The 20,132-nt window shown below is 38.1% G+C and overlaps 1 pseudogene; it reads right to left on the minus strand.

Moving 5' to 3' along the window:
• Positions 1–538: 538 nt before the first annotated feature.
• On the minus strand, positions 539–843 carry LOC113260754 (non-histone chromosomal protein HMG-14-like; annotated as a pseudogene).
• Positions 844–20,132: the final 19,289 nt, after the last annotated feature.

Below are 20,132 nucleotides of genomic sequence, written 5' to 3' on the forward strand. Positions count from 1 at the left end.
TCATATACACTACATACTCAAATTTTCAATCTTGCACAGCACATTAACAGAGTTTCTAGAAAACTGCACTACCACAACCAAGATGTGACAGAGACAGGGAGAGCCAAGATCAAGGAGTGGGTATCTTTAGGAAAAAAATCTACCAGAGACAACATGGGAATAGAAGTAGTTTAAAATGTTCAAGATCTATTAAATGCACGATTGACTCCAAATTGCCATTTAGTATGCTTAATATTATAGGATAGAAAAACTACCCCATCTATGGAATGTTAAGCTGACACCCAAGGCAATCAAAGCCTCCCACATTCAATATCCCACTCTTTTCTGGTTGTACCAGAAAATGCACAACCAGCAAAGGATTTTGTCTCTTAAAAACAAAAAGCACTTACACTTAAAAAATGGGTTGAGGTGGATTCCCTCCTTCTTCAAAATGTTTAGAGCTACTAAAAAACTTGCATTTACGCAATAGTGGATAAAAATATTCCTCGGGATCTACAAGAAGGGAGACAGGAACCACTGATAAGACATGGTAATGATTTTAATCAGATTTGGCTTCTTTCTCTCTTACTTCATCAGAAGCTGGACTCGCTTCATTTTTAGTTTCTCCATTTTCCACAGGTATGTCTTTCTTCGTTTTGTGGTTAGCCACTTCAGCCTGTTTTCCTTTTGCTCCCCCTCCCCCTTTGTTTGCACTTTTTTGTCTGAAGATTTATCCTGCCCTGTCCCCTTTTCTGGCTTCGTTCCCACTTTTGCAGGAGCAGGTTTGGCCAACAGCCTCTCAGATCTCTTCTTGGGCCCCTCCTTTGCCACGCTCTTGACAGAGCTGACCTTCCTCTAGGGCATCGTGGTGGCAGGGCCCAGAGTGCCCAGAGCCTTCTCAAAGCTGGGCTGCCTGGCCAATGCTGCTCCTTCTACCATCTGAGCTGCTGTGAGCTAACTGATAATTTCTGAAGATAGCCAAAAAATGTAGCAGTTTTTGTTTGAAAGAGCTCAATCTACCCAGGGACACAGACACATAAATTAAACAAAAAAACCCCCAAATAAGCAAAACAACAACAACAACAAAACAAAAAAACCCCAAAAACCCAAAAAACCAAACCAAACCAACTAACAAATTACCTATAGGCTGGGAGAGAAAGAGGACTAAGAAAGGAATTTGAAAATAAAGAGAATTTCAGAGATCTTTGCAAGGATGAGTATGAGTTATGTTGGAAGAGGGGTGAATAGTGTAATGGTTTCGAGCAAGGGGGCAAGTGGTTGTAGACTATTATTAAGGGAGATTTCCACATTCCAGTTATATAAAGATCAACATTAGGAAACTTAATATATTTCATGGAACTAAAAGGAGATAAAACATGATTAGTGGGGCGCCTGGGTGGCTCAGTCATTAAGCATGTGCCTTTGGCTCAGGGCGTGATCCCAGGATCCTGGGATCGAGCCCCACATCGGGCTCCCTGCTCCGCTGGGAGCCTGCTTCCAGAAACCAACGGTAAATATATATAGTGAAATGTTAAAGACATTCCCATTAAAACTAAGAACAAGGCAAAAATTGTAATGGGCACTGTGATAATTCAAAATGGTAATGGAACAAGACGCTATGTGGAATAAATGTAGTAAAGTTGTGTTTTCTGATGATAATAGTTGAATACCTAAGGAAACTAAGAAACCAAACTAAAAATCTATTTGCACTAAAAAGAAAATTTATTAAGATGGCTGGCTACAAAAAATCAGGTTTTCCTTTTCTAGTAGTGTCACAGGGTGTTAAGTCGGAAGCTTTGTCTGAACTCCAACTTGCAATGTGCTATGAGTCAGATTAACAAGCTGAAATTTCAAAGAACATGTCTGTGAACCTGCTGGATGAGTCATACACAAGGATCTAAAATGGTAAGGTTGCTGGAGATTCAGCAGGATTTGGTGAGAACTAGTTTGGAACATTCTGTGTTGCAGTGGGAAAATAGGGGATAACTGACCCTCTTCCTCAAATGTAATGAGGTGTCTTGCTTTGGCTTCTGATTCATGCCTGTGGAACTTGAGACCCAAAGATTGTGGCTGTCAGTTTTGTGTGACTAAGTGATTAAGTTTCTTCAGATAAGCTATAGTGAAAGCTGGTGTCCCGTCGTTCTTTCCCCTTCCTCTTTCCTGGTGCCAATTGGCATTGGAACACTTATCTTTGAACTTGAGATGACCTTGGTGCTGAAGGAGCTGAAAGGAGACTGGTAATTATGGAACCGCCATCCCTGCCCTAAACAGCCTCCAACTGAATTCTATTACGTGAGAAAGGAATAGGCTACCTTATTTAAGCAATTGTTACTTGGGAGGGATTTCTGTTATTAGCAGCTGAAATGAATCCTTTCAAATGATTTTTTTCTTATTTAATCATCACAACTTGAGAGGTTTAGCACTGAGGAATAATAAGTTTATAGCTAATAAGAGGAGGCTGTGAAAAAACATTGAGGTGGTTGTGAAGAAATATTAATAAAATAAGTTTCAGAGGGGCACCTGAGTGGCTCAGTTGGTTAAGCCTCAGACTCGTGATTTCAGCTCAGGTCATGATCTCAGGGTCCTGAGATTGAGTCCCATATCCATCTCTGCACGGGGCATGGATTCTCTCTCTCTCTCTCTCTCTCTCTCTCTCTCACTTTTCCCCTCCCTTGGCTCACACCTGAATGCCTGTAGGCGCTCTGTCTCTCAAAAAAAAATTTAAGTAAAATAAAATAAATTTCAGAGAGGGAAAGGACATAGAAATTGTGTATCAGGATTGAAATACTTTCAAGTATTTACTAATAATTTATAACCATAATTCTTACTTTGTCTAATACTCATACCTCATTCAGATTTTGCCCTTAAAGAATCATTGCCCCAAGGGAATAGGAACCAGAAAACAAATATCTAACATTCTCAACATCTAAGTTCAAAAGCCCCAAAATGCAAATTTCAGATATGAAAATGTCATTTCCTTTTCTTTTTCTAGTGGATGATCCAAGTCAGAGAAGAGGGTGAAAGGAGAAGGGTTTCTGAGGAGAGGCTAGCTTCCCTGGGTGGGCTCCATGGTGAAGAAGGGATATGTGGACAATAGAACTCTTCTGATAATTTAGTGACCTTGGACTCTGGAACTTATGCTTTGTTTCTTATCTGTAACTCTGAGGGTTCCCTAGGTCTGTGAGAATCAGAGGTTAGAAGATGGATGGTTGATTGACGTATCAGACAGAAATGGCTTTGGCAGTTCTACTGGATTTCCTGTGCCTTCAGAGTTGTATGGAGGAATTGAATAATTTCCCCATGTTTCCAAGGAGGCCAAGTGAAAAGAGAGAGAGAGAGCTGCAGTTGCATACTGAAGGAGCCTAAATGTTATGAAAAGAGGCTACCACAGGGGACAGTTGTGTGGAACAACTTTGGAAGGAACTACAGTTTAGGGCCAGAAAGAACTGTACATTTCAGTATGACCACATAGGCAAAAGCCATCAACCAGTGACCAGACAACCCCCTCATAATTAAGTAGGTTCATTTTTTTTTTTTGGTACACAGAATGTGTACTTGAAATGAAAATTAAGAATTTGTAAAAATTTTATATTTAACTCTTGAATTAGTGGCCTGAGGAATTCATACCAGCATGTGTGAAAGAACTAATAAAGATTGAAGATAAAACCATAAAGGGCAATTAACAGAGTGAATCTCAGAGAGAGCAGGGAGAGATTATGATAATTTGGGGAGGGGTGTATAGCCTTGACCAGAAGGGGGATATTTATTTTTCAGAAACAAGATCAAAATTAGGGAAGTTTTTTTTTTTTAATTGAGATTTTAGATCATATAAACTTTACCATTTCAGTGAAGAAGAAAACCTCTGCATGTAGTGAAAGAAGTGGCTAGTTTGGGGAGGTTAATTATTTTTTCCTATGAGTTTCCCAACATCCCTGCAAGTGGCACCAGGTAGATGGTATTTAGGACCATGTGAAGGAGTGAAAATGAAGTCTTGCAAAACTATATTTCATTTCAAGTATAATATATATTTAGTAAGCATACCATATACCAGAGAACAAACAATAATCATTTCACTTCCTGCTTAACTTTCAATAACTTGAATTGGATGTTTTTGTCTGTTTCTAGGAGTCAGTGTAACCCAATTGTTTCACTTTTCCTCAGGATATCCCAAATATAAATTCTTTTTCTTTTCCATTATTTAGAGTTTAGTTGCTTCCTTTTGTCTGTCTTGAGGCATCTGTTCAGATGTAGTCTAAGAAAAAAAATTGTAGCATGATCTTTTTATCAAGAATAGAATTAATCAACTAAATATACTGTTTGCTAAATAAATTTTTTTTCCATATAGTATATTTACTTACAAGAAAATTTTCCTCAATCTATCCCCCAGTTTTGAGCTGATTGGAAATTTTCGAATTTCCAAAAAAAATTTCCAAAAAAAAAAAAAAGATATCTTTTTTACAAAGCCATTTTATTTAACTTTTGTAAAACTAGATTGAGATCCCAAATTGAATATAAAGATTCAGGCATGTCTGGGGGCACCTGGGTGGCTCAGTCGTTAAGCGTCTGCCTTCGGCTCTGGTCATGATCCCAGAGTCCTGGGATGGAGCCCTGCATTGGGCTCCCTGCTCAGCGGGAAGCCTGCTTCCCCCTCTTCCTCTGCCTGCTGCTCTCCCTATTTGTGCTCACTCTCTCTGTCAAATAAATAAATTAAATCTTAAAAAAAAAAGATTCAGGCATGTCTGAATGGTTGCTGGGATGGGTTGTGGAAGTTTAGACTTAATAAGATCCCAAGAAGGCTGTAAAATCCTTGTCTAACACTGAGACCCCCCTGCATTGTGCCTGGCTCATAGAATTTTCTTCATAGATATTTGTTGAATCAATAGGTTAATGGAAGAATGGCTGAGTGGATGGATACAAGAGAGAGGGGGGCACTTATTGTGAATGCTAGAGCAGAGTAGAGATGACTACGGAATCCATTTCTGGAGCATCAGAACATGGAGCATTCTAGGGAGCAGAAGATCTGTTCCTGATACTTGTTTCCCGTCCCAACTGGCTGCACTGGATTCGTGTCCAAGTCCAGAGAAAATCAGGGAGCTGTGAACGATGACTGTAAGAGTGGTTTCATTAAACTTCAGTGGGACTTGAAACAAGTAGCAGTGCTGGAAACACTATGAATCAAACCCTTCTTCCCCACTTTACAACAAAGCCCAGTGGAATTTTGAGAGGCTGTCCCTGCAGCAGTGAGTTGATTTGTGGCCACTTGTAATGCACCCTCTGGGAGTCACAGCAGTAACTGAGGGACGTTTGACATGTGGCCACGACCTGCGTTGAGGTAATAGCCAATAGCATTTGAGTTTTTCTATTAATGTGGCTTAATTACAGAGCCAGGACCAGGGCCTTGCACTACAAGCAAGTGCTTCTTTGACTTCTACACCCTAGGTATCTTTCTTGCTCTCCCCTAGTCCTGGCTTTGTTTAATCAATACCCATTAGTCTATCATAACCAGAGAATCCTAGGTTAAAAAAATATTTCACTGTCTTCCATATGCACGGATGATGTCTCTTAACAAGCAAATAAGCAAAAAGGCAAAGCTAACCATCCTGACCCTAGGTAATTGCTTTTAGTGGAAAATGACTTCATTTATATAAACTCTACATCCTCAGACACATATTAGAGAGTACAATTTTCACCCAACTTCCTCACACATTGGTTGAGGTCCTTCCTAGGAGTAGCTAGACAGATAGGTGATTAGAATATAATCATTGCCCTTGGGAGCCTAACATTTATTTATTATAGTAGGATTTTTTTTCCCCCTTAGCAATGGTAATAAATATAAAATGACTAGTCTCCATTCTTTTACTTCATTTGGTGGCTAAGCAGGACACTTTTAAAAACCATTTGGAAATTATACCGTGGTGTGTACCACACTGACAGGCAAACTTGCGTGCCTGGAACCCCACTCAGAAAAGCTGTTGTTTTCTTTCTACAGAGAATGATGGTGAACAGGTAGGACCAATTTTGGTGAATGGAGGCTGGTGTGGGACCTAATTTTAAAAATAGAAGTGTCCTGACTAATCTGTTATGTTGGCAACAGATCTAAGGACTATAGACAAATACTTATGAAGATTTGAGAAAATGACAACAAGCAAAGACAGATTTGCCTTCACCATAGTAGTTAAGATAAATCCTTCATTCAGTTAGGACTGCAAAGAAATTTCATTTAGATTTTAACTTTTGGATATATAATTCACAAAGGGAATTCATCTCACTTCAAAAATAACTCTTCAAATATCAAACAAGAGAATGAATGTTTTCACACTAGGAAAATATTTGAGATTTTTCTGACAATGCCCTCTGTTCTAGTAGAGAGAGAGAGAGAGAGAGAGAGAGAAGCAAAGAGCAAAGCAAAGCAAAACACATACCTTGTTTTCTAGAGTTTTCCTAACAGAAGTCTTGCATCTGTCTCTGTGGAAAGTGTATGGGGCAGTTTTGCCCACCACATGTTGTCAGAATGTAACTTTTTTTCCTAAAGGTTATACGCTTCTATTTATTTCATTAATCTCTAATGAGGGCTACTTCCATACCAAAATTTTTCAAATTGTTGAATTGGTTAGAAGAAGACAATTGCCTGTAGTATTCTCAGTGATCTGACCGGCAAGTATAGACCTGAGCGCTAAGGAGCAAACAAAGCTACTTTGCCATGTGGTAGACATACACAGCCTCCATATAGTGTGAATGCGAAAGGGCATTTCCGTAGCTTGAGCAAGTTCAATGTGACTTCCAAAGGAGGCAAAGATCCAACTACTGAGGGAGAAGGAGAAGAAAGAAAAAGTGAGAGGGTGAGAGAATAACAAAGGGGAAGGCAGGAAGGGATGAGGGAAAGGAAGACAGATTAAGTGAAGTTTTACATTTAATTTATCTGAGCTCAGATTTGAATTGACATCGTGGTATGCTAGAGCTGGCCTATGCTGGTTTTCAGAGCAGATTGTGTGGCTCTCTTTCCAACTGTCCAGTGATCTCATACAGGTAGCTTCAAAAGAACATAGTGGAAGTATTTACATGCAAAACTAAGCAAATGCTCCAAATCTGGGTATCTTCTCCTCTGGAGAGCTAGTTGTGAAACATTTACCAGTTCACTCCAGTTGACCTGGAAACTCTCAATGGCCAGTGTGGTAAAAGAAAAGCAATGTAACCAAAGAGAAACAACTCATGAGCCAGGATAAAGGTATCGAGGGGGAAGGAAGGAGAGAGACTCTGGGTGATCAAGATAATAATTTAATCACCTGGGTAATCATGACTACTGGAAAAACACCCCACAGAGTTGAGCCCAGTTACTTACAATATTGGGAAGAGCACTGGCTGTTTTCTCTGGGGTAACATTACTAATGTGTGACCCAGGCAGACACCAGGAAGAGAGGAGGTAGATTTCCCTGGGGTTTCCTGGATTAGCAGGAGCAGTCCGTTCTTAGTGTGTTGAATATGATTTGGAGGTAAAACCTAGTTAAAATGTGATATACGCTGGGAACACAATGAGGTAGATACAGGCACTTTTTATGAAGAGTTGAAGATTATGAGCTTTTAAATCTCATGATTCAAATCTATTAGCAAGATTGCTCAGAATAGGGTCTCAGTGAGGTTCCTAGAATGTGCCAGCTACTGGCTTAATTGCTTTATTATCTTATCTGATTTGATATTCACGGCAATCACATTAAGTAAATATTATTGCTATGCTCATTTTACAAATAGACCGAATAAAATTTAGAGGTGTGAAATCACTTGCTTAGTTTCTGGTCCAGACTTGAACTTCTCATCTCCTTTAGCGTGGTTTGTGCCATTCCAGGAGTTGCTAAATCTTTTTGAAATGCAAAATTCTGGATTAAATTTAGTGACTGAGGAGTAATTTTCAAGTAAAAGAAAGGGATCCAGTGTGCTTGATATTTTTCTTTTTATAATTGTGGTCTCTACCGGTATCTCTTTTACAGTACCCTTTACATAGAGCATACACTTCTCATAAATATGTTTTATACAAATTATTTTATTAACATAAAAATACGAAAAGACCCAATTAACTGTATAGTAACTTGTATCTGGAAACTTCAACAAGCTAAATAAATGCTTTTTATTTTGTTATAAGTAAATTTTTTTTTAAAGATTTTATTTATTTGAGAGAGAAAGATAGCAAGGGAGAGCAAAACAGGGAGGAGGGGGAGAAGCAAGTTCCCTGTTGAGCAGGGAGTCCCATGTGGAGCTCGATCCCAGGACCCTGAGAGTATAATCTGAGCCCAAGGCAGGCGCTTAACCAACTGAGCCACCCAGGCGTCCCGTAAAAGTAAATTTTTTAAAGTGTAATACGCAGTAATGGGCATATGTCCTAAGTGTAAGGCTCAGTGAGTTTTCACACAGTGTACATGTGGTGTACAAACTGCCTAGATAAAGAGACCGTGTCCAATAACCTAGGAGCCCTTTCATGTCCCCCGTGGTCACTGTCCCCCAGCCAGCCCCACACAAAGTACAACTGCTACTCTCCCAACTTCTATCACCAGGGACTAGTTTTGCCTATTTTTGAAATTACGGAAATGGAATTATAAAGCATGAAAACTGTATTTGGCTTTTTGTTTGTTGACTGTAGTATTTGCGAGGTCCACTCGTGTTATCGTGTGAGGCTGTAGATCATTTTCATTGCTGCTGGGTCGTTTGCTTCTTTATTCGACTACTAATGGAAATTTGAATTGAGAAATATTATTAAAGCCTTTCCTGCCTTTGTATCTGCAGCTTGTGCTAAGCCTTTTCAGCTCAGGCAAAGGTCTAGGGAATGGGGAGGATTTCTCTAAAGAATTTGCCAGCAAACACACTAATATGAGTTAATCTCTGTGTTCAACTTTAGCTTTATGTAAGTTGTCTTATTTACTCCATTCCTAAAATTTTAAACATTCCCGAAACACTTTGGAGTTACAAGACTTCTTTGCTAGCTCTTCCACTCAGAGACCTCAAAGTCCTTTGTAAATTCTCATCTGGGATCCAACGTTTCCCACACAGAACCAAATGGCCGTATAGGTCTCTAGGAATCCTACCAGCAACTTCGAGGCTAAAACTAGGGCTAACGGTGCAAACCATCTAACAAAAGCTCTTGTTCTAAGAGAGCTCAGGACAGTGTTCCACTTTGCTTACATGTGTAGACCCGTTCACAAAGTCAGTGCTCTGTAAATTTTGCTGATCAAACTTGAATTTGGGTATTTCAACAAAGGAAAGCGGAAACTATTAGAGAGAATGCATTAATTCAATTAATGGCTTTATTTTTATTTATTTATTTTTGTTAATTTTTTAAAAGATTTTATTTATTTGAGGAAGGGAGAGAGAAAGAGCACAAGCAGGGCAGAGGGAGAGGGAGAAGCAGACTCCCTGATGAGCTGAGAGCCCCACATGGGGCTCAATCCCATGGGGCTCCATCCCAGGACCTCAGGATCATGATCTGAGCCAAAGGCAGACACTTAACAACTGAGCCACTCAGGCGCCTCCTGAGTTAATGGCTTTCAAACATCTCCAGTCCTGTAGAAAACAAATATATCCAGCATGCAAACATTCCTTTGCCTATTGGTCTGAAACTAGTACTTCTTAATTTCTTCCTTTTTTTTCTGAGAATATAGTGAAACCTTCTCAGAATAATTCCTGATGAACCAAATTTTTCCATATGATTTTGGTGAGCCCACACAGAATTCTGTGAGCTTTCTGTGGACACCATGTTAAGAAACTATTTTCTAAACCTGTTTGATGTTAAACATTTCTTGTGGAACTAGATGCCAGGTAATGTGCTGTTTGTCACTCTGTATGTAGCCTGCATTCCCGGTGAGCGCAAGACCCCCTCCAAGGGGGTAAACAGTTGTTCTTGGGAGGTGAAAAAATCTTGCTATTTTTCATGTATAATACACAGATATCCATATTGTACATTAACTGATACATAGTACATTAGCTGTAATATATCTGTGGTATTAAAATGTCATGGGGGGAGGCAATTTGGAAAATTGGGGGATGATGGAATCCCACTGGAAATGGGAAGAGCCAAGGGAGAAATTCTGGGCAAGAGAAGTTTGACTTTAAGCCTTTTAAATGAAGTATACATGTAACTCATCCCAGTTCCATGAAATATCTCTTTTTAACCATCTCTGAATGTATGTTATTAATTGAACCAAAATTGCGGTGGTAAGAATACTTAAGTCTGGAAGGCATAACTATGGATGTTTCCCCAACATAAAATAAAATATTATAATAAATATCTAAATATATTATAAAATAAAATACAAAAATATGAGTGATGAAAGTCATTTGCCCTTCAAAGCTCAATTTTATTAATTTTTTTCACGTATTTAAAAAATATCTGAAGATAATTTTACATACTTTAATGGTCTGACTCACTATAGATATAATTGCTTCTAATTTCTTTAATGATATATCTTGGACAGTTACAAGTTACATGTAATCTTTTAGTTTTGTACTTAGCAGTGATATGATTTGGGAAGAAATGATTATACTTTGAAATAAGAAATATCATCATTTGGCATAATTTTGAGTAAATTTGTGCTTTCAAAGCTTACAGGAAGACTCAAAGTTGTAATCTTGGAACCCATTTTTAAAATAATCAGTAAATTACCTTATAGAAGGAACAAACTGATTGCTCTGTTCCTCAGACCATTCCTGGTGGGTTGATTCTTTTCTAGGTATAAAAAGTGTGTTGTTTAGTACTCAGTGGCATGTTTCCTTGGGTGTTTTATGTCACTTATGTTCTTCACCTATCCCTTCAATATAGTTAGGATGAGTTTCACTGTCTGCTAAGAGGTGAAATCAAATGCCTAAGAGAGCACGATGACTAACCTTGCCATTTAAAAAATGAATTTTAGATGTCATCAAGAAAATAAATATATGTCAGTATTTGTCAGTAGGTATATCTGCTTTCTTCTCTTCTTTAATATGATGCAGGAAATGGCCCTATCAGATAATAGCTGGCAAAAAAGAAAAAAGAAAGCATAAGCAAAACCAGCAAAACCCAAAAAAGCAAAAAAACAAAAACAAAAACAAAAACAAACCGCAAAAGGAAACTAAACACTTGTGTGTTATTATCAGTAGCTGATCATAGTATCGGCCAACTTTCTCAGTTGTTTAATTTCATTATGGACAAGAGAACTTGTCCCTAAGCATATGAAACAAAATCTTATTAAGCTTGGTAGATTGGCATTTGACAAGTTGGTTAAATGTATTTGCACCATTGTTTTTTAGTCAGAAGGCTAGAGGTAACTGGAAATTGTAGTAATTCCTGCTTCAAAATTCTCAGGCTTACTGTGTTTTGCTGGGTGTTAACGGGCTGAATTGTGCCCCTCCGTCCAACCCAATTCATCTGTTGAAGTCCTAATCCCCAGTACTTTAGAAGGTGACTGCTTTTGGAGACAGGCTCTTCAAAGTGGTAATTAAGTAGAGGGAGGTCCTTAGGGTAGTCTCTAATCCAATATGACTGAGTGTCATATTGGGAATTTGGGCACAGACACATACACAGGGAAAATGATGTGGAGATACAGAAAGAAGATGGCCATCTACGACTCACAGCAAGAGGCCTCAGAGGAAACCAATGCTGCCAATAGCTGGATCTTGGACTTCCAGCCTCCAGCACTGTAAGAAAATAGGTTTCTGTTGTTTAAGCTGCCCAGTCTGTGGTCCTTTGTTATGGCAGTCCTAGCAAACTCATATACTGGGTTAATATCTATTCAAAAGTTCTTTATGAATTTTTGATACTTAATTTTCATGCTTTACATTATTTTCTGCCCTTTCCCATCTCTATGCTGTGTAGTTGCCTCTGAGCTCGAATGGTTCAGTAGCAATAGGTAGACTTCTACTGTGGGATAAGGGAGGTTTCTTTGAAGAAGAGAGAAATAACAAATCAAGCTAACAAGTGACAGGCTCCTTCATATCTGCATCTTAAATTGTGCCATTTATTAGTCCTTTGAAAAGGTTAATCATGCTTCTTTCTGCTCCTTAATAATACTTGCTGCCGCAACGAGGGCGTTGCATACAGTTGAGACAGTACAGGTGAAGCATCTAACGAAGAGCCTGGATAGAGCAGTGATAATAAATGTCGGAGCTCTTCTCATCTTTGTTCTCTGCTTTTTTAGGGAAATGACATACCAGATAGGAAGTAACCAATGACTTGAATTTGGATAGATATACAACTAATTACGATACTAATAGTGAAAAATCATTTATTTACTTAAAATTAATTTTGTCTAATACATAGAGGGAGTCTGCTGGTATTTTTCCTTATGTGCCTGAGGGCAAGCATTCGAATATGGTTAATGTTAAGTTACAGTGAAGTTAGAAAGGTGATGGTCATAGTTTGATTTTATATTTTTTGAAGTTCAGATCAAGAATGGTTACTTATAATGTAAGTTACTGTATACTCAACACTTATTTACTGATTTTCCAGTTCTGCCTACCATTCTTTACTGTAATAGTCATGTAGGATATACTTATTTTAGGTATGTATATGCAGTAATGTTGGAGGCAATCTTTTACATGGGTTTTTGCAAAGACGTTGAACACATCTGTTGAATGATTGAAACTAAATGATACTATTTTTATCCAAAAGTACATAAAAATGAGAAATTTATACATTTACTGTACATATTTATGTATGCTAACTATATAGACTATGTAGTGGGTTCTGAAAACAATTACAAAATATTCTATCTGTCCTGGTCATTGCCCTAACCTCAAAGTCTAGTACAGTGCCTGCTATGTATTAGGTATCCACTTACTACTAGAGAGACGGATGGATGGATGGATAATGAGTCAATGAATACGTGGCTGTCCTAAAGGAACTTCAGATATAGTCTCAGTTGTATATACTACATAAGAGATGGTCTGGTACAGTGGTTAAGACAGAAGTTTGGTTTTATTGCTAAGTTGTGCTAATTACTAGGAAGAGGTATACCTACCTCTTGGGGAAGAAGAGTCTTTTTCTTCCCGAAATGTTATGTTGAGAACCATTCCTGCCTTGTGTATTATCATTATATGTCCTGGGTAACACCATTAAACATCTTTCTAGCAGTGGCTCTTCATGGATATCTCTGTACGAATCATTTTATGTCCATGGTTGTGTAGGCTACATCTTTTTTTCTACCTTTACAGTAACTGATTGATTTGAGGAGACATGTTTAGATTTATGTTTATTCTCTTTCCACAGACCTGTCTTCAGTTTGGAGTTGACTTGGAATAAACCTAACCTGGGGTTAATTTCCAAAGTAAATTTTCTTACTTGAATATATAGAATTTTTGAACTTCCAATGCAGTGGCTATTAAACTGCAAAAGAGAATTCAAAGGAAACCTGGCAAGATGGTAGACTTTCAAGGCATTCTCTTCCTTGATTCTAGTTCTAGAATATTGTTTTTATATTATTGCATTCATAATTCATTATTACCAGTGCAAATACTTTGCATGCTGGTGGTTTCTTTGTGATTACATTTTGTATGTGTAGTTTTAGTTCCTGGGAATCTTGAACAAAGTGATAGAAGCAGTTGGAAATTTGAACTTTTTTGTAGTAGTATAATGGTAGTAATATTGAACTTTCTCTTACAGCCATTAAGGCCACCTATTCAATTCATTGTCTTAAAATATCCACAGCTTGCTTGAATCATGCTTATCACTTTCACTGTTTCTTCCCTCTTTTTTCTTTCTTTCTTTCATTATACCCTATCATATTTCAGAATGATTCGAGATAGCATAGAATATTCCACAAAAATCAAATGTATAAACAATAAATATATTCAAGCGTCTGTGAAAATGTAAATTAGAATGGAAAATCAGGAATGCAGATAAGCCATAGAATTCTGGAAATTTACTCAACTTGAGTAATACATTTAGCTCTGAGATTTGTAGTGGTTAAGGTTAAAAGGACAATATGATCATTCATAAGAAAACGTACCATATTCTCAAGAAAGTCATTTTTTCCAGGCATTTATTTTTCACATGGAATTTTTATAGAAGCTATCAAATGATATTGTAGTCAATATAGGAACAAACACCATGGCAGCTTTTATTAGATCTAATAATTAATGTCAGGAAAAGTACCTACGATGAGTGATTTTTGTAGAAAAATAAGTTTTTGTCCAGATGCGTCTTCAAATTTCTTAGCCTTTGCTCTTTTGAAATACATAGAAATTAGCCCCAGGAAGTTTTAATTACAACTGTCTTTGATCTTTGTACAATTTTATTTTCTGGAGCAAGGAAAATATCACCTATATGTTTCATTTCCGTGGACAGAAAAAAATATTTTGGGGGCCACTTTGAAACCTGTACCTCATTTCTGCTTAAGCATCTGACTTCAGCTCAGGTCATGATCTTGGGGTCCTGGGATGGAGCAGGGAGTCTGCTTCTCCCTCTTCCTCTCTTTCTGCCCCTCCTCCCACTTGTGTGCATTCTCTCTCTCTCTACTATAAATAAGTGAAATCTTAAAAAAAATTAAAAATTTTCAAATGTTTTAGAGTGCTAAAAGTTGTTAAAGAAATCTTCTTTTTGTCCCTTCTTCATTATTAACCCACAGATACCCTATGTTATTGCCATTCATGGTAATATATTCACCAAAAGGAGTCTGAATTCCGTCTCTAAAGTGAAAGAAACTATTCTTTGTTGGAACATTTGAGAACCTGTACTTAATGGAGGCATTTATGTGATTCGTAATCTACAGATTTTGGTCAGATGTCCCTCTGATACCTGAAATGCAAAATGGTTTTAAAAAACGAATTCCTAGTCTTCATTCTCTGTCAGTCCACTTCACCAGCCTTATACATCTGGCAGGACGATCATCCCATCTGCCTCGTCGTAGAAGGTGAAGGACTGTCATTCTTCAAACCCTTTATTCAAACCATTGCCATATGCTACTGCTGCTTTCTGTGTATCATCTATTGAATGTGTCCTTTCTGCTCTAACTACTTCGAAGGCTTTGTGCAAATAGTGACTTTGGGCCTGGATAATAGCAACATCTTTTACTGGGACTTTCAATCTTCAGTCATTCCATCTCCTACATTAATTTAGTCTTCAAAAATAGTTACAGAAGCACATCAATGCTGATTGAGAGCATGAAACAGAGTGATAAACTGTAGAAGGAGAGATGCAAGAGAATTCCTAATGATAAAAATAATCATTCTCATAATGTGATATTCCTTTAACAGATATTTAATGAACACCTGCCACGTGCCAAGTTCTATTCCAGGTTATATACGTTTAACTAAGTGCCCAAACTTAAAAATTATGGAATCACAGGGGCGCTTGGGTGGCACAACGGTTGAGCGCCTGCCTTTGGCTCAGGGCGTGATCCTGGCGTTATGGGATCGAGCCCCACATCAGGCTCCTCCGCTATGAGCCTGCTTCTTCCTCTCCTACTCCCCCTGTTTGTGTTCCCTCTCTCGCTGGCTGTCTCTGTCTCTGTGGAATAAATAAATAAAATCTTAAAAAAAAAATTATGGAATCACAAGTGAAGGTACACATCACTTTATACTATGAAATTGTACACAGTGCAGAGAAATCTATAAATCTTAATATGAATGGAAGTTGGTCAGTGTATATGAGTGAGATAAAGGGAAAGAATGCAAAAGGTAATTTGGATATGGCAAAAACTTATGGCTATGTGTCCAGGTAGAGGAAACCAGCTGGTGATGTTCACAATCACAAGACTGTTCTGATGGAAACTATAGAAGTGACCCAGAAACTTCAACAATCTGTTCATCTTCTGAAAGTCTATTCCACATAAGCAAAACAACTGACAAATTCTTGCCTGGTCTTAATGACATTTTCATGGCCTGGAGGGTAAAGAAAGTGATTACAAGAACTAATATTTTTGCCCTAATTTTGCTCAGCATGGAGAATTTGGTTCATAAAGTGCCAGTGGCAGGTGATTTTGGAAAAACTGACCATGCCATTTTAGAATTTGGAATACCTTGGGAGAGCTACTCATTAGACAGGTGCTCTAAACTTTAAGAAAGAGACTTCAAGAATTTCAGACATGAAAAACTCAGAAGAAAGCTCAGAAAGGTAACAAAAAATGCTGACGATATAACTCTGACAATGCAAATCTCAAATTATTTTCATGAGGAAGAGAAGAAGGCTCATAATGGAAGAAAATGTCATAACTATGCAGAGAGCTTTATTATGTGTTCAGATTGTTAAAAATACATGCAAAGAAAATAAAAAGGAAGACAGATAACCAAAAGGAAGACAAATAACTCTAAATATAGAAATGTAGTATGGATTGGTAAGAATAGTGCAGGAAGGTCAACAACCATAATGAGCTGAGGTTTGCAAAATTTCCTACTGACTGTTGAGTTTGGCTTCAATTGAAAATGAGTAGGGCTATTTTGAGTGTAAAGTCAAAACTGCTCTGGTTGATATATTTCCTCCATTGCTTGCATGTATCTGTTCTTTCTTTCTCTATTAAACAGAGGCATTACCTGATGTTAAAATACAATTCCTCTAGTTTCCAGTATTTTCCCTAAGACTTTTTTTGTCCATATGTAGAATTCCTAGATTAAAAGAATAATTTTCAATCTCCCAATGCTAGAAATGGAAGGGCCCAAATCAAAGATGTCAAGCTGAGTGTGTTTAGAGGGCACAAGGTCATAGGGAAAAGATAGAAGGGAACCTTCAGATACACATCTTTAAATGAAGGACAAAGGTTGTACTCCTAAGAATTTTTCTGCCTTCTCAAAATACTTCTCTTATAAGCTGTGATAGGATAATTACGAAGATATTCAATGAGAGAGAAAATCAGGGACAGAAACAGAAGATGAGGCTTGTGCAGCTTGACTCTTTAACAATGTCCTGAAAATCTCAAACCTACCTCTTTTGACACGCAGAAAGTCAAAGCCAGTCTTGACTTGGTTCCCAAGGGATTCCACAAACACCAAAGATTAATGGAAGATATTATGGTTTCAGAAGTAAAACCAAAAATGGGAATTTGAAATTTACATGTCAATTGGAAGAATAAAGAAAATATGGAATGATTTAAGAAAAGTTAAAATTGTTGATTGTTAGGTAGCTGTTACATTTTGTCAAGGAAAATAATCTTCAGGATCATTACAGGAGAAAATAACGGTGGAGAGGAGAATAATTAAATCTAAGATCTTTCACAAAACAAATATCAGAATAGGTCATTCTCCTGCTAAAAAAACCTTTATGGTTTCCCATTGCACAAAGGATAATATTCTCTCTGACAAACTTCTTCATCAAATTCTCATTTATTCTCCCCCTTTCCCACTGAAAACATTTATCATTTAAAAAACTTTTGAGAAAACTGTAGATTCATAGGCAAATGTAAGAAGTAATACCAGAAGTTTCATATACACATCACCCAGTTCCCCCCAATGGTAACATACCATGTAATTCTAGCACGATATCACAAGCAGGCACTTGCCCCTGATATTCTCATAGACCCTGTTCTAAGATACCACAGTCAAGGTACAGAACAGTTCCATCACAAAGATCTTACTCAGGCTTACAAGTCTGAGGTGAGCTGGCTGCTGCTCTCCCCCTACCATATCCTTTCCTAGAATCTCCTTTTCTCCTGTATTAGTTTTCTATTGTTTCATAACAAATTACTAAAAACTTAATAGCTGAAAACTGCACATATAGTACCTCAGTTTTTATGAGTGAGAAGTCCGAGCACAGCTTAACTGGGTCCTTTGTTCAGGCTCCTACAAAGCTGCAGTTGGGGGTGTCAGCCAGGCTACATTGTCTTCGGGAGCCTTCTCTGGGGAAAAAAACCTGTTTCCACATCCTCCTGGGTTAGTGGCAGAATTCACTTCCTTGTGGGTTTAGAACTGAGTCCCCTGTTTTCTTATTGGCTGTTGGCTGGGAGCCATTCTCAGCTCCCAAAGGCTGTCCACAGGTCCCTTCCATGTGGTCCTCTCACAACATGATAGCTTATTTTTTCAAAGCCAGAGAGAGGAGTCTCTCATTCGCATCTGCTAGGATAGATTCGCATATAATACCACCTACTCGCGGGAGAGAGGTCCCATTGCCTTTGCCATATAATGTAACCAAATCAAAAAAGTGGCCTGTCAGTTGCCTTTGCTATATTCTTTTGTTAGAAGCAAATCACATGTCCCGCCCATACTAAGGGGAGAGGACCGTACAAGGTGTGACACCAGGAGGCTGGGACTCTGGGCCATGTGAGAATTCTGCACACCGTATCTCCTAATGTCCCCATTACCCTTCTCTGGTCACTTGGAACATCCCACTTTTCCTCCAAGTATGACTCCATCTTAGCATCTCTATACCTATTGCTTCCTCTGATGGGGTATTATTCCCCCCTGATATTTACAAAACTCTCTTATTTCTTTTTGTCACTTTTCAAAGATAACTGTAGTAAAGAGGTCTTCTTTCTTGACCTTCCTATTTAAAATTGCATTTTCATCTTTATCTTCTATGTTCCTGTCTTCATTATCTTGCTTCATCTAGCTCCATGGCACTTAGCACTGCCTGACATACTATGTACTTGTTTATTTGTTGTCTGCTTATCTTCACTAAAATAAAAATTTCATGAGGCAAGGATTTGTTCTCTTTGGCTTCCTATCTCTGGCACTTGGTGCCTTGCGCAGAATCGATCCACAAATATTTGTTGAATGAATGAATAAATACTTTATTTGGCAAATATAAAATGAAATAATTTTATTTGAAAGAACAGCTTTGGGTTATACTGCTTGTGATTGAATCTCTGTTCTCTGACTTAATGTGTCTGTACAAATAATTTCACCTCTTTATGCCTCGTTTTTCTTAGCTGTATAATGACTAAGATACTAGTATCTCTTCGTCAGGTCAATAAGGAATTCTGAAATAATACATGTACAATATTTATTAAAGTATCTTATAATCAGGGGGCACCTGAGTGGCTCAGGCGGTTGAGTGGTCGACGCTTTGTTTTGGCTCAGGTTATGATCTCAGGGTCGTGAGATCGAGCCCCATGTCGGGCTTTGTGATCAGCGTGGAGTCTGCCTGAGATTCTCTCTCTCTCCCTTTCTGCCCCTGCCCCCACTCACATGCACAGACATGCTCTTTCTCTCAAATAAATAAAATCTTTTTTAAAAAAAGTATCTTATAAGCAGGAAATTCTCTATAATATCGACAACTGTGATTGCTGGTAGTAGTTTATTCAGATAAATAACAGCTAATTTGATTCTGTGGGCCAGGAATTCAGGCAGGGTTCAGGGGGGATGGCTTCTCTGTGTCACATGGTATTAGCAAAGGCAACTCCACTGGAGTTAAAGGATTGAAAAGTGGCCTTTATTGCATGCCTAGAATCTCATCTTGGGAGGCTCAAATGGTTGTGTCTTATCTAAGATGATTGGACCTATCCCTTTTCATGGCATTTCCTGGGCTCAGTTACATGGGGTGCTGTTTTTCCTTGTGTGACTTCTCTTTCTACATGACATCTCATCCCCAGGGTCTTGTCTCTTCAGTGAGGCTATCAAACTTCACGTAGCAGCTGGCTGCCCAGAGAGTGGAAAGGAGACGTTGAGAGCTTTCTTGTTGCTTAGGCTGAGTACTATTGCAGAATCACTTCCACTGTATTCTGTCGGTCAAAGCAAGTCCCAACGCCAGCCCAGATTCAAAAAGAAGGAAATCGACCCCAGCCCTTAATGGAACAAGTGGCAGGAGCGTACAGAGACAGAAGGGATTATTGGCAGCCATATGGCACTCAATTTAACAAAAAAAACCTAAGAAAATGTTTATTTAAAAAAAACAACTTAGAGGTTAGGTTGTGGATAAAATAGTGAAAATTATATTTTCTAAACCATTTCCTTATACCTAATCTAAAATGGAAGAGATCAACAAACTAAAATACACATGCGCGCTGCGCGTGCGCGCACACACACACACACACACACTCATACATGAGCATTAACAAGAAGTATTGAGAATTTGACCTAATAGATCGAAGAAAAATAGGGTAAGTCTAGACCGCTCAATCAAGCAATAATTTAAAAGAAACACAGCCATTGAAAAATGCTGAAGTGTGCTATGGAGACAAGCAAATTAAATAAGAGCTAAAACTGGTGATTGAGAGCAATTTGATAATACTTCATAAAATGAATCTGAGTGTTTAGACTGTAAAGAAAAT

This window comes from Ursus arctos, unplaced genomic scaffold, assembly GCF_023065955.2.
Source record: "Ursus arctos isolate Adak ecotype North America unplaced genomic scaffold, UrsArc2.0 scaffold_15, whole genome shotgun sequence".
NCBI classification, from domain to species: Eukaryota; Metazoa; Chordata; class Mammalia; order Carnivora; family Ursidae; genus Ursus; species Ursus arctos.